Here is an 11,932-nt window from a genome sequence, read left to right on the forward strand (position 1 = left end):
ACAGGGCTCTCCATGGTACAGCAGGGAGCCGCCCGCTTTTTAAAGGCAGCCTGCAGGACTGCTGCCAGCGTAGCCTGGCGGACATCAGGAAAGCACCGCCATGTCCTCCCCCATGGGACATCGCTGTTCCCCTACACATTCTCAGGCAGCCCTGTGATTGGCTGCCCACTTCCTTTGGACCAGGAAGCAGCCCTGTGATTGGCTGCCTGCCTCCTTTGGCCTGGGAAGTGCTCATATATAAAAATATATACATTGATACACTATATATAGTATATAAATGTATATTTTTTGTACTTCTATACAATATATAGAAGTATACATAAAGGAGCGTACAAATATGTTTATTTATTTATTAGTTTATAAATTATAAATTTATAATTTATAATTTTATTTATTTACTTCGACAAGGCCAGGTTGGATGGGGCTTTGGACAACCCAGTCTAGCAGAAGGCGTCCCTGCCCATGGCAGGGGATTGGAACTGGATGGTCTTTAAGGTCCCTTCAAACCCAAACCATTCTATGATATAGATACACTGTTTTAGATATTCTTCTAGATGTATAGCTGAGTATATATTTATATATATGTACACATTTATAAAGCTATAGAGATTAAAAACATAGGTATAAAATGGCCAGGCTGGGGTCCTCCGCTTTACCATGTCTGAGGTGGGCAGAAACTTCACAAGGGCAGAGGGGAACCAAAAGGGTGGGGGGCATGGAGAACTCAGAACATGCCCAAAGGCCATGGACCCCTCCAAGGGAGTCACCAAGGAGCCCCCAGTACAAATCCTGTCACGTGCAAAGATCCGAGCACAAAGATCTGGTCTCCACAGCCGAGCCCAGCCCGGCAGAATGACAGGAGCACCGGGGCAGACTTTGGGCTTTGCATGGGGCTGTAAGACACAGGCACCGCCGCCTGCAAACATGGGAAACTAGAACAAAATGCCAGCTTCAGAAGAACATGTGTGTGGGCATGATAAGGAAAAGACCTGAAGAGGATCCCCCAAAAGATGACACGAAGCAGAAGAACAGGCCCATGAGCCACAAGCTGGGTTTTGAGGTCAGCATCACACAGAGATGGCAGGTGAGGGAGCTCCCTTTCCCCATGGCTGTGGGGCATCTGACAGCCACCAGTAAACCATTCTGGTGCACAGGCTGGTGTTGTATGTGTTTCCTTGTCTTTTGGTTGATGGCCTTACTCAACATTTCAAAACAGCTTATCTGTACTAATTAATGGCCTTGTTTAATTGTGTTTTGCTTCAGTGTCCTGTGAACAGTAGCCACAGCCTTCTCAGCACACCGAGCACCTCTATGACCACCACCCCGCCACGGCCAACAACAGTCTCTGTCATGGCACTGCCACCAACAGTCTCTGTTATGGCACTGCCACCAGCACATTTATCACCAGCAACCTGTTGGCTTCTCCTCTGTACCAGATAATAGTCATAGAATCATAGAATCACTTTGGTTGGAAAAGACCTTTAAGATCATCGAGTCTCAACCGTTCCCCTAACTCTGCCATCCCACCACTAAACCCTGGCCCTAAGCACCTCATCTCTCCTCTTTTAAATACCTCCAAGGATGGGGACTCTACCACCTCCCTGGGCAGCCCATTCCAGAGCCTGACAACCCTTTCGGTGAAGAAGTTTTTCCTAATGTCTAGCCTAAACCTGCCCTGGTGCAACTTCAAACCATACTCCCTCATCCTATCGCCCATTACCAGGGAGAAGAGGCCGACCCCCACCTCGCTACAGCCTCCTCTCAGGCAGTTGTAGGGAGCGATGAGGGCTCCCGTCAGCCTCTTCTTCTCCAGGCTGAACAACCCCAGTTCCCTCAGCCACTCCTCGTAAGACTCGTGCTCCAGACCCCTCCCCAGTCATGGTCTTTCAGGTCTGCACCACCCCATTGCTTTTACCAAGCCACTCGCTGTGGTCTCAAAGAGCACAGGGCTGCTGTCTGCACCCCAAAGCCCGGGTCTCGCTGCTTTTGCAGCCATCAGGACTGTCCACCAGGATAGTCTTGATTGTGTGCTTGATCTCTGCCTCTTACCTGCAACATTGACCTAAGGACAAGGAAACCCGCACTCCACCGTGGTCTTACAGGTAGCAGTACGATCCCTCACAACAGGATTTCCAGCTGAAGCTGGTGAGCATGGCACCCATCACATCTTATCTTGTACATCAGCGCTACCTATACTACTGACAGACACGATATGAAAATAGAGAGGGGAGCAATGCCTCCCTGCAACTGGAGGTGGAAACAGATGTCCGCAGACCCCTTCTCTCCTGTACCCGGTGCCTCTCTCTCGCAGCCCAAGTCAGGTTCCTCCCCCAAAAGCTATTGCAAAAAGAAAGGACTGTTGTAACTCACCTCCCGCCTTGGTCCTGGTGAAAAAGCATGCCATGAAGGTGAGCACTGAAGTGGATGACACAACCAGGAAAAGCAGAGAAGAAAGGAGAGTGCAGGCGCAGGGAGGGATCGGTGGCGCATTCCAGGTGTTCCTCAGCGTCTTGAGCTGTGCGTGCCAGTGGCTACCCCCAGAAATGTGTCACCCAATAATAAAAGCTGTAAGAAAGCCAGGACAGATTCCTCTGACAAATTAAGGAACGGTCAAATAAAGCAGCCCAGGCATTGTTTCTGGTTAAAGCATACCTTACATTGAAAGCACCTCTCACGTGCACTAGCCTGCTTCCTTTGCCAGTCTCAACCTACAGGATTTGCTTGTGCTATGTTTTCTTCTCCACCTTGTGTCGCAGGACAGCTCTGTTTGGGAAGGACGGGCAAAGCTGGCAAGGATTGGAGGTGTAAGCATCAGGTCTGCAAGTCCCCCTGCCAGCTAACGGGCTTCATGGAATGGCTGCCTCCATCCCCACACCAGCCCATATCTCCTCGTGACCTTTCCAGGGTCTTGAGCTAAAGCGCATCTTAGGACTGATGACTTCAGCAATTGCCATGAGCTTCAGAGTAGACAAGCACTTGAGGAAGACAGTCTGGGGGATCCCCTCTGTGTCCAGCACTGCAGACCATGCTCTGGAATGCCTCCAGCCCAGGAGAATAGGTGTTGGACATCACGGTCTGTGGACATGGAGAGGCTGTTTGTTTGCTATGGCCAGAGTGAATGGATCTTGCATCAAGCTTGGCTGCACTTGGCTGGGATATAGAAAAGCCATTATGTGTTATTATCAGGCTTAAATATATTCAGCTGTAAATACAGATTGTTGGTCTGGAATAAAATTCACAGAGAGAGTTTTAAGCAGGTTTGGGGTGGTTTGGGTGGGCAAAATGGGGTGGAAGAGTTCACATTTCCAGGCCTTCTACCAGCAGGTGTGTGTTTCCCGGGAGAGAGTTGGAGGTCACCTGAAGTGTATCCAGATGCCTCCTGCAGACTTGGGAGCACTCCAGCACAGGTGAGAGCAAAGAATATACCCTGGCATGAGGGATGGGGGCCATAACTCATGGTTGTTCACCCCAGGGTGACCCAGGCAGCCTGAGGTCTCACGACTCCTCACCTGGGCCTGAGAAGGTACCAGCCATTTAACTGCTCCGCCTAGAAATTCCATGCTTGAGAAACTGTGATTTCTTGCCCTTTCCCCGTGGCACAGGTCACACCTATACTAGTAACTTAAACAGTACGAGGACACAGACTGTGGATTTAATTCACCTAGAGGCTGAAATTCTGAATGTTCCATGGCCCAGCTTTGGCGTGATCCAGCTAGTGCTATGCCAAATGTGACTGAGGTGCAATTTGGGAGCTGTCAGGGCAAGCGACAATTCCCTACAGGTAGTCTGCATGTGGCCACTCCTTGGTAGTAAAAGGATTTCTCTACCCTGAACATGGCCCAGCTGTGCTGGTTAGCCTCAGGAGAACAGACTTGTCCTACAGGGGTAGATGCAGCCGTGAAGTTCAGGCCTTAGCCAGCTTTCTTGCTGAGGGTCCATGAGCTCTGCAGCCAGCAGCACAAATGAAGACCCTGCATGCCCAGATGTCCCCAGACACAATTTTACTCAAGGCTGTAGAGGGGAAAGAAGATTTGAGTTTCCCAGCACCATGGGAAGCCCTGAGTTGAAGGATCTCGTAGCACCAGATAAGAGGCTTCAGGCAGGTGGAAAATTCCAGACGCTTGTAGTCCTGAAAACCAGGACCATAAGGAACTTAAGCTCAGCAGGGGTAAGTAATGTGAATGAAACAAATGAGCAAGTGTGGGGAAGCCATGGAAAACAGTCATAAAGCTGTGGACTGAGAATTGTTGTGGCATACGTGACGTGAGGTGACAGATCACTTAGTCCAGAGGGTGATGTGAGATTGTAGCACGGACAGAACAAAGAGGCCGTTCAGGTAATAGACTTGGCAGACTCAAACACGGCTGACATGAAGTCTTATTGTTATATGATGAATAGTCTCCGTAATCCCTACATCTGAAGACAAATAATGCTGTATTTTCGAGAAGCTTCCTGGTTACTGCCCTTGCTGACCCAGCAAGTGACGGTAGAGCTTCGGACACTGAGCTCTTGCCCAGGAGAGCACAGGAAAATGCAAGGGTTGAACTCCTTGTGCCCACGGGGCAAACATCGCTCACCCAGGGGTGCTAGCAGGTGACCAGCTGAGACCATTTACCACCAGAGAGGTCATCAAACGCAGTTAGTCCACAATGGATAATCCACAGCGCTGGATTCGCAGACGCACTGGATTCATCTACATCACTAAACAAATGGGCCAGAGACTATTTTTTTGTTCCTGAGGCCAAGTGACACAGCTTGACCCCCCCCTCCTTGCTGCTTCTCAGTCAACTGTAGCCACATCCAGGATTTTTGCTGGGAATGGTCTCTGCCCTGGGATATCCTTCAGCCTTGCCTAGACACTGCTTGAGGGGCGCTGTTTGGCATGGGCTAAAATTGTGCCAAGGTGTGTGCAGCACAGACGATAATGGGATGGTGTTTAGACCTGCACCCTGGCTCCATTTAATTTCCCATCACATATGTAGCATGCGAGGAAAAGCCGCAGCCCAGGGCTACAGCTGAGGGGTGAGTTTTGCGGAAGCATTTTTCTAATCAGACACCTTATCCCAAGAAAAGAGAGAGACTCCAGGAGGTCAGGGCAAATGTCTCACAGCCCCATCAGCAACATATCTCTGTTAATATCAAAGCATTTAATGTTTGTATTAAAATTAACTGGAAAAAGGTCTCTGCGTACCCCCAATTCCTTTGAAAAGCTTCTGCAGACTCTACAAGGGAACAACACTACTTTTCCCTGCTTTAGTCACGTTGGACAGACCGCAAAGAGTAAGAGCAGGGCAAAGCAGTGGGAGGAATGCAGAATTCCTTTGCGAAGACTCACCAAGGGAGCTCTGTCCGGGGCACTTCCAGCAGCGGTCTCCAACTGCTCCCTGCTCATCTCTTGCAGAACATTTTGTTGAGGCTTTCCAGGAACAAAGATGTTTCAGGAGATGATCATCAATAGGCAAATACCAGCATGGATCCAGTGGTAAGTCCTAAACGTGCAGCTGAGCTTCAGTCAGTAGGATGTGTTGGTTTTGTCCAAACACGATGAGTGTTGATGCCCCCTCTATCACTTACAGCCTTTTTGCCTGCACAGACATAAAAGAAGTGTCCACAGGCACTCTCACCCTGCCGAATTTCTCCTGTGGGTTTCCAATGTAAGGGAGGAGGGATCAGGGAGATGGGAGGGGTGCAACCCCAAACGTACAACAGGTCCTGAGATGCTGAGCATGTTTTTTGTGCCTCACCGTATAACCACATGCCCTGGTTGGCATCCAGCAATGAGTTTCTCATCTTGTAGGCTAGAACCACCACATGGCCCAGCCCAGTAACAGCAGAACAGAAAGATGCAGCCACCAAGAACAAATTTAGCAATGACTGATCCAGAGCCCTTTAATGTCAGCAAGGAAACTGGGATGGGAGCATGAGGCTGGCAGCCAGCCCTGAACACCAGCAATCCCCCCAAACCCTGCATCCCCTAAGCCACCGGCCTCCCTGGGTGGGCCAAACCTCATTAGCACTGTCTCTCCCCAGACTGCCCCATGGTTTTGCTCTATCTACATCCTATCACCGGTCCTGTGCATTCACGGGGACCACAGCTCCTCCCAGAGAGCAACACCACCCTTTGGCATGGGTCCGACTCCTTGGGGGAACCCAAGCCAGGCAGCCCCACTGCTGCTCCCCACAGGCTCCATTCTCCAGGAGAGTGGCAGGGAGTGGTGCAGGAAGGTTGTGAACTGTTTGTATTCCCAAGAACGTGCTATTTCCTTCTGGAGAAAAAAAAAAAAAACAAGGAACAATTGCTTGTGCTGCACCCAGAGCTGCTTGCCCAGGCCATGTTCACACACAGCACTGAAAGCCTCCAGCGTTCTTCTGGGAAGGAATCAAATTATTTTTTTCCTCATCAGCTTTGGGAATCAGAGATGCTGTGTGCCTCCAGCATGCCCAAGTGCATCTGTAAATTCAGGGGGAAAAAAAAAAAAAAATCTGTGTTCCCTATGACAGTTATGCTCCCTTCCCTGACTCGGTAACAGCCCAACACATGGTGTGCTGCTCCCCCCCCAGCTGTCCCCATCCTGCCTGTTCCTTGAAATCATCAAGTGTCTTTCCCAGGTCAAGAGCCAAGATCCTACATTTCTCAGCATTTAGTAATCAGCATGTGATGGCGTCAGGGTAGAATTTCAGCAACTGCAAATAGTAACACCTCCAAAATCCATCTTGGTACAAACAATCCAAATAGACAGACCCAGATATTTAAGGAGAACAAAAGCTACGTGGGAACATAGAAACAGCCCCGGGTGTGAGGGAAGGCCTGATTTTTAAAAGTGATCGTTCCTAGCGCACATGCAATCTGAACGCTGCCAACAGGCAGCTTTCTGGTTTAGAAACATTTCTTCCATCTCACACGAACCCATCCCATGTCGGACTTGGAGAGAAGAGAGGAAATAAGGAATAACCATACTCTTGGCTCTGGGAATTTGCTTTTCTCGACTTTGCAGAACTAGGTGGTGCGGTCAATTTTCCCCCCTCCCATGAAGACTTTTCAGCCTGTGCTTGGACATCCCTGATGGCTTTTGAACTAAGGAACAATCCCTATGAGATTTGTTAGGACTCATGGAGTCCCAGCAGCTGCTTCAGCCCCACTGTTCTCCCCAGCCTATGCCCAGCATCGACAAAGTGCCCAGAATCCATGTGCTGAATGCTACCGCAAATCTGGAGGGCAGCCAACTGCCCACTGCCAACAGCTCCACAGCTCCCAGTGACTTTCATTACCTCGACTCTTCTGTTCCCAGTCCCAGCCCAACCTGGTGAGGATACGGACTTGAAAACAGGGTACTATAAAGTTCTATCCACAGCTGTGCGGCAGCCGGGGAGCAGAGGGCTCTTTTTTGCTGAAGATGTTATGAATAAACCATCAGTGAATTTGGAATCCCACTGCCTCATTGTTTAGTTTGGTTTTTGCCACATTTCCTAAAGAATCACAGTCTGTGACCATGCTACAGTTCAATATTTTTCCTACCCAGCATCCGCATACCTGCTGGTCCCCTGTGTCCTATGTGCCTGCCCTCTCAGGGAGTCACCACCCCTCCTCTCATCTGAAAAGTCCTGCAGGAATCTCACCACTGCCGTACCTTCACTTTCATCTTCCCTTCTTCTCTGTCTTTTTTTCTTTTTTTTTTTTTTTACATCCAATACAGAGGCTCTCCAAGACGGTTTCCACTTGGAGAAAACAAGATCTGACCACCTCTGTGTTCAAAGTCATGCTCAACATCTGGGGAAGGCTCAGGGGAGTTCAGAAGACAATGGCTATTTCATAGGTTTATACTTTTTAAGACCAGGAAAGACCATTCCATCCTCCAGCTGGAAGGACATCATCCACACAGGGACCAGCTGGCTAAAACACACCACCCCAGGAGGTATCAAGGTAGATTTGGGAGCTTTTGTCTGGCTTTAAAATTCAGCAGGTGAGAATCCAAGCGCGCTTTTTTTTTTTCCCCTCTTTGCAATCCTGCACCCACTGCTCTCATCCCACCACGTTAAGAGCATGCTACAACCCAGCCATGAGCGTGGATGGCAAAACAGAGCACGTTGGGGCATTTCAGAGGCAGCTCCAATGCTACCCATAGCCCTGCCATCGCCCCAAACCTCCGCTTCAAAACAGAAGGTAGATAAGGTATTGCCTGCTAATGGCTTTCCATATAAATATTAGGACCTTCCCTCTCAATCGGTTTACTCTGTGCACTGACCTCCTCGCCAGGGTCACAGGGAATGGGAAACTGTGGGGGGTCCCCAAGTTTTATAAATGAGAGGGTTTCCCTGCACAGACACGTACCATGAGGCGCCCGGGAGCCAAAGACACTGATTAATGGTACCAAGAAGGTCTGTTGTAGGGGAGCAGCGTCGGAGTGGTGCTGGGGAGGGATTATCGAGAGATTTAGCAGTTCAGGTGGATTAAGGGTGATTTGTCAGTTGTCTGCCGTGGGTCTCCATAAAAAAAAAAAATTAAAAAAAAAAATATTAAAAATGGCCAAGGGCTGAAAATCATTTAGCGTGAGAACAGGAGACAAAACCGCAGTCGTTCCCTTTGGGTTTGATGAAGTTGAGGTTTGAATGTGGGTCCAGGTACCTAATGTGGGCTGATGGGTGGATGCAGTTGGTCTGGGGAGTGGGCGAGACAGAGGTTACCTCCAGTGGCCACTTGCCATCTCCTCCTCTACACCACACGCAGCTCCCATTGGCTCCCCAAGCCCCTTCATACCCGGTGGCTCAGCTATGGGGGCAGGACCCTGGTGCCTCGGGGGCTGCAATGAGAAGTCACAGCTCTCCACATGTGAAGTTACAACCCAAAACAGAGAAGAGGAAGATTTGGTCTTACCAGACACTGGCCGCACCCTCGCAAAGCATCCTTTGGAAAGGCTGAGCTGCACCCCGGAGACGGCCCGCTTGCAGCTGATTCCAGGTCTCCAGCTGCATGTTTTGGTTGCCAGAAGAAAGCGGATTTGAGCAGTGACCCCCTGTATGCACAGCATCTATTTTTTTCCAAGAAAAGGCAAAGGGAGGGTCTAGAAGGGGAAAATGTAATAGACAAGTAGCTGGAAATGCAACTAATAAAATTATAATGAAGACCATGCTAGCAATATATCTCTGGTTTTAGAGGAAATCTAGATAAACAAATAAAGGTGCAGTTGAAAGACCACAGGTCTCAGATTGTAAAGAATAACTCAGGACTCTTGCAGAGGGGACCATTTTGGAGTTCCCCAAGCATGCTTGACTTGAGTTAATTCCTCAAGACCTCCCTAAAGATGGGGCAGATGGGGAAGAGCCAACGAGGCAACAAACTGCCCTCCCCCAGCTAATGAAAACCAGCACCCCAGCAAGGGTTTGTCAGGAAAGCACACACCAACCCCGATGGAACAGGAGCGATTTGGGGAGCTGGGGCTGGGCAGGCACAATCCCACACCGGGACGCCTCCCAGCTGCCATCTTCTATACGCAGCCTGGATTAAAACACCATTTCTCTACAGGGGTGACAAGTCCATGGTAACTCCAGGGGAGCAGCATGGGCTCAAGTCCCTAAAGTATTGCCCCAAACCAGCAGCAGGATCTACTGGGAGATGCCCTGGAAAGGCTTTGGTGGAGCCAAGGATCAGCCAAGGTGTCTATCCCACTTCCTGAGATCTCATTTGGGGCCAGCCAGGAGGCTCCGTTTTATTTATTTCAAAATGCTTCATTCGGGGCTGCAGTACCTTGGGCTGGTTTGCTGTTTATTTTTGCATTGGACTATGCTGTCCTCAAGTTTCTAAATAGAAGTCACTTCCAACCCCAAAATGGAAAATGTTCCTCTTGCAAGTGGAAAATGCAAACATTTCCACTGTGGCCACACAGGGTTTTTTTTTTTCTTCTCCCCACCCCACTGAAATCTTTCTGCTTTGATAAATCCATCTGCAATGACACTTGGCTGCAAAAAAAGGGTTCAAATCAGCCTTTCTAATAACAATTTGCCAAAGCCAAAGCTTTGGGAAGCTGCTTCCAAGGTGTTCCAAGGTGCCTGCTCCCAAGATGACCACATCTTTGCAGAGCCTGAGGGAAACACCCTGCTCCTGGTGCCCAGCTCAGGTTTGTGCCAGGTGTAGGACAAAATTCAGGAGAGGCACAAGATCTAACAAGAGGTATGTTTTTCCAGCACTTGGCCACTATTATTTGAGAGGGATGAATGGCCAAGAGGAAATCTGAAGCTGTTTTGGCCATTAAAAATACAGGGCGGCCACCTCCCTTATCTGGGTTGACCAAACCACCCTGCATTTCAATGCTTCATCTCCCACCGCCGAGCTGAACCAAGCTTCCCAGCCCAAGCGGGGCCCCGTTTGCATGCTCCCTCCCAAGGACCATGCTCAGACCTGGCGGCAGTGTGGAAGGAGGCTCAGCTGGTTCCCATCCGCGTCCTCCCAGCAGCTGCCCCCAATGAGCTCCAGATGCGGGACTGGGTGTGCAAGGGTGCGAGGCCCTGTGCTAGAGGGAGAAGGCGGAGGCAGCCGAGGCTGCTGCTTTTATCTCCTTCGTTTCGTTTATGAAAAGAGAATTAGCGCGTGGTTGCCAACAATTTACTCTGGCGAGGGCGCTCCTCCAGAAATACTTTTCGCAGCGAGCGGACATGGCTCGCCTTCCGCCAGCCTTCTCACTGCCAGCCGGGGCTGCTGATACCGGAGACCCAAGAGTGGCCGCTCTTCGTTGGAGAAGCTGCCACCTCAGCCCACCCCAGCCTCTCACAGTGGGTCCGCATGGGTGGGTGGCCAAGCAGCCAGGAGCTGTTGCAAGGAGAGCAAAGCCCACTTCATTCAACCACCTTGCCAGAGGTGTCTCCTCCTTGGGCACAGAGGGTCCGGCTGGCTTTGCCTTTGCGGTTCTCCAAAGGCTGTGGAATCCCACGAGTCACATCCCGACCGGCATCCAAAGCCTTGCGATCCTCTGGGCAGGGAAAGTGGCTGCAACATGAGCATGCTGGGCTGCAGGAGGCTTTTCCCCAAGAACCCGCATCACAGAACTCAAGAAGGCACCACTGTGGCAGCCCTGGGGAAGAGGGATTCAAGATCTAGTATTTTAGAGCAAAACTTCACCCTCCGAGCGCGATACAGAAGGCGGGCATCGAGCAGTGCCCTCAGGCTGCAGAGCATCCCCTTAGGCAGGCAGCTCACCTGCGCCGCTGCGCTGCCCGCGGACGTCATCTCTCTGGAGAGCTCTGCTGGATTTGGAGCAGGATGGGAGTCCAAAAACTGGAAGAAGCTGAAGCCCCACTTCCCAGCAAGACGGGGTCGGTGTGCTTTCCCTCCCAGCACTGCGTAGGCCTGCTGATAGACAACTGGAGTGAGAGCGAGCCAGCATCTGCTCGAGGTTATTTATTGCTTTTAAGAGGCAAGCTTTATTTGGAATTATTTTTGTCTTATCTTATTTTTGGTGCCTGTGTTGCATCTGAGTTATCGAAACGTCCTGGATACACCAGCATCCCCTCTGCGTGGTGTCAAACATTTGCCAGGCAGAGGCAGCCCCGTGTTAGCCCTGGGGAAGCTTTGGCAGGAGCCTCTCCGCTCTACGTCCTCCCACGCTCCCCAGGCTGGACCACCGAGCTCTTTGCTAGCATCACCATTTATTGCCCTCCCCGAGGAAGGTGACGGGGTGAGGTGTCCCACGGGGGATGCTCTGCAGCCCTGCTAGCCGCTCACCATGCCTCCCATCCTATACCACCAAGGGTTTGCAGGAGGAATTCCTCTAGCTCGACGCACCCATCCTACTGATGTTTCGGATACTTTTGGCGTTCTCCAAAGCGGCTGCCACTGCTTTACGGGCTCATTTGGGAGCTGCTTTCGTGCAGGACAAGAAGAAATCACAGATGGATTGTGGGCAAATGGCAGGAGCTCCCCAGCCAGGGTGGAGGGCTGTGC

The sequence above is a fragment of the Egretta garzetta genome, unplaced genomic scaffold, assembly GCF_000687185.1.
Source record: "Egretta garzetta isolate BGI_Z169 unplaced genomic scaffold, ASM68718v1 scaffold4, whole genome shotgun sequence".
Classification (NCBI taxonomy): Eukaryota; Metazoa; Chordata; class Aves; order Pelecaniformes; family Ardeidae; genus Egretta; species Egretta garzetta.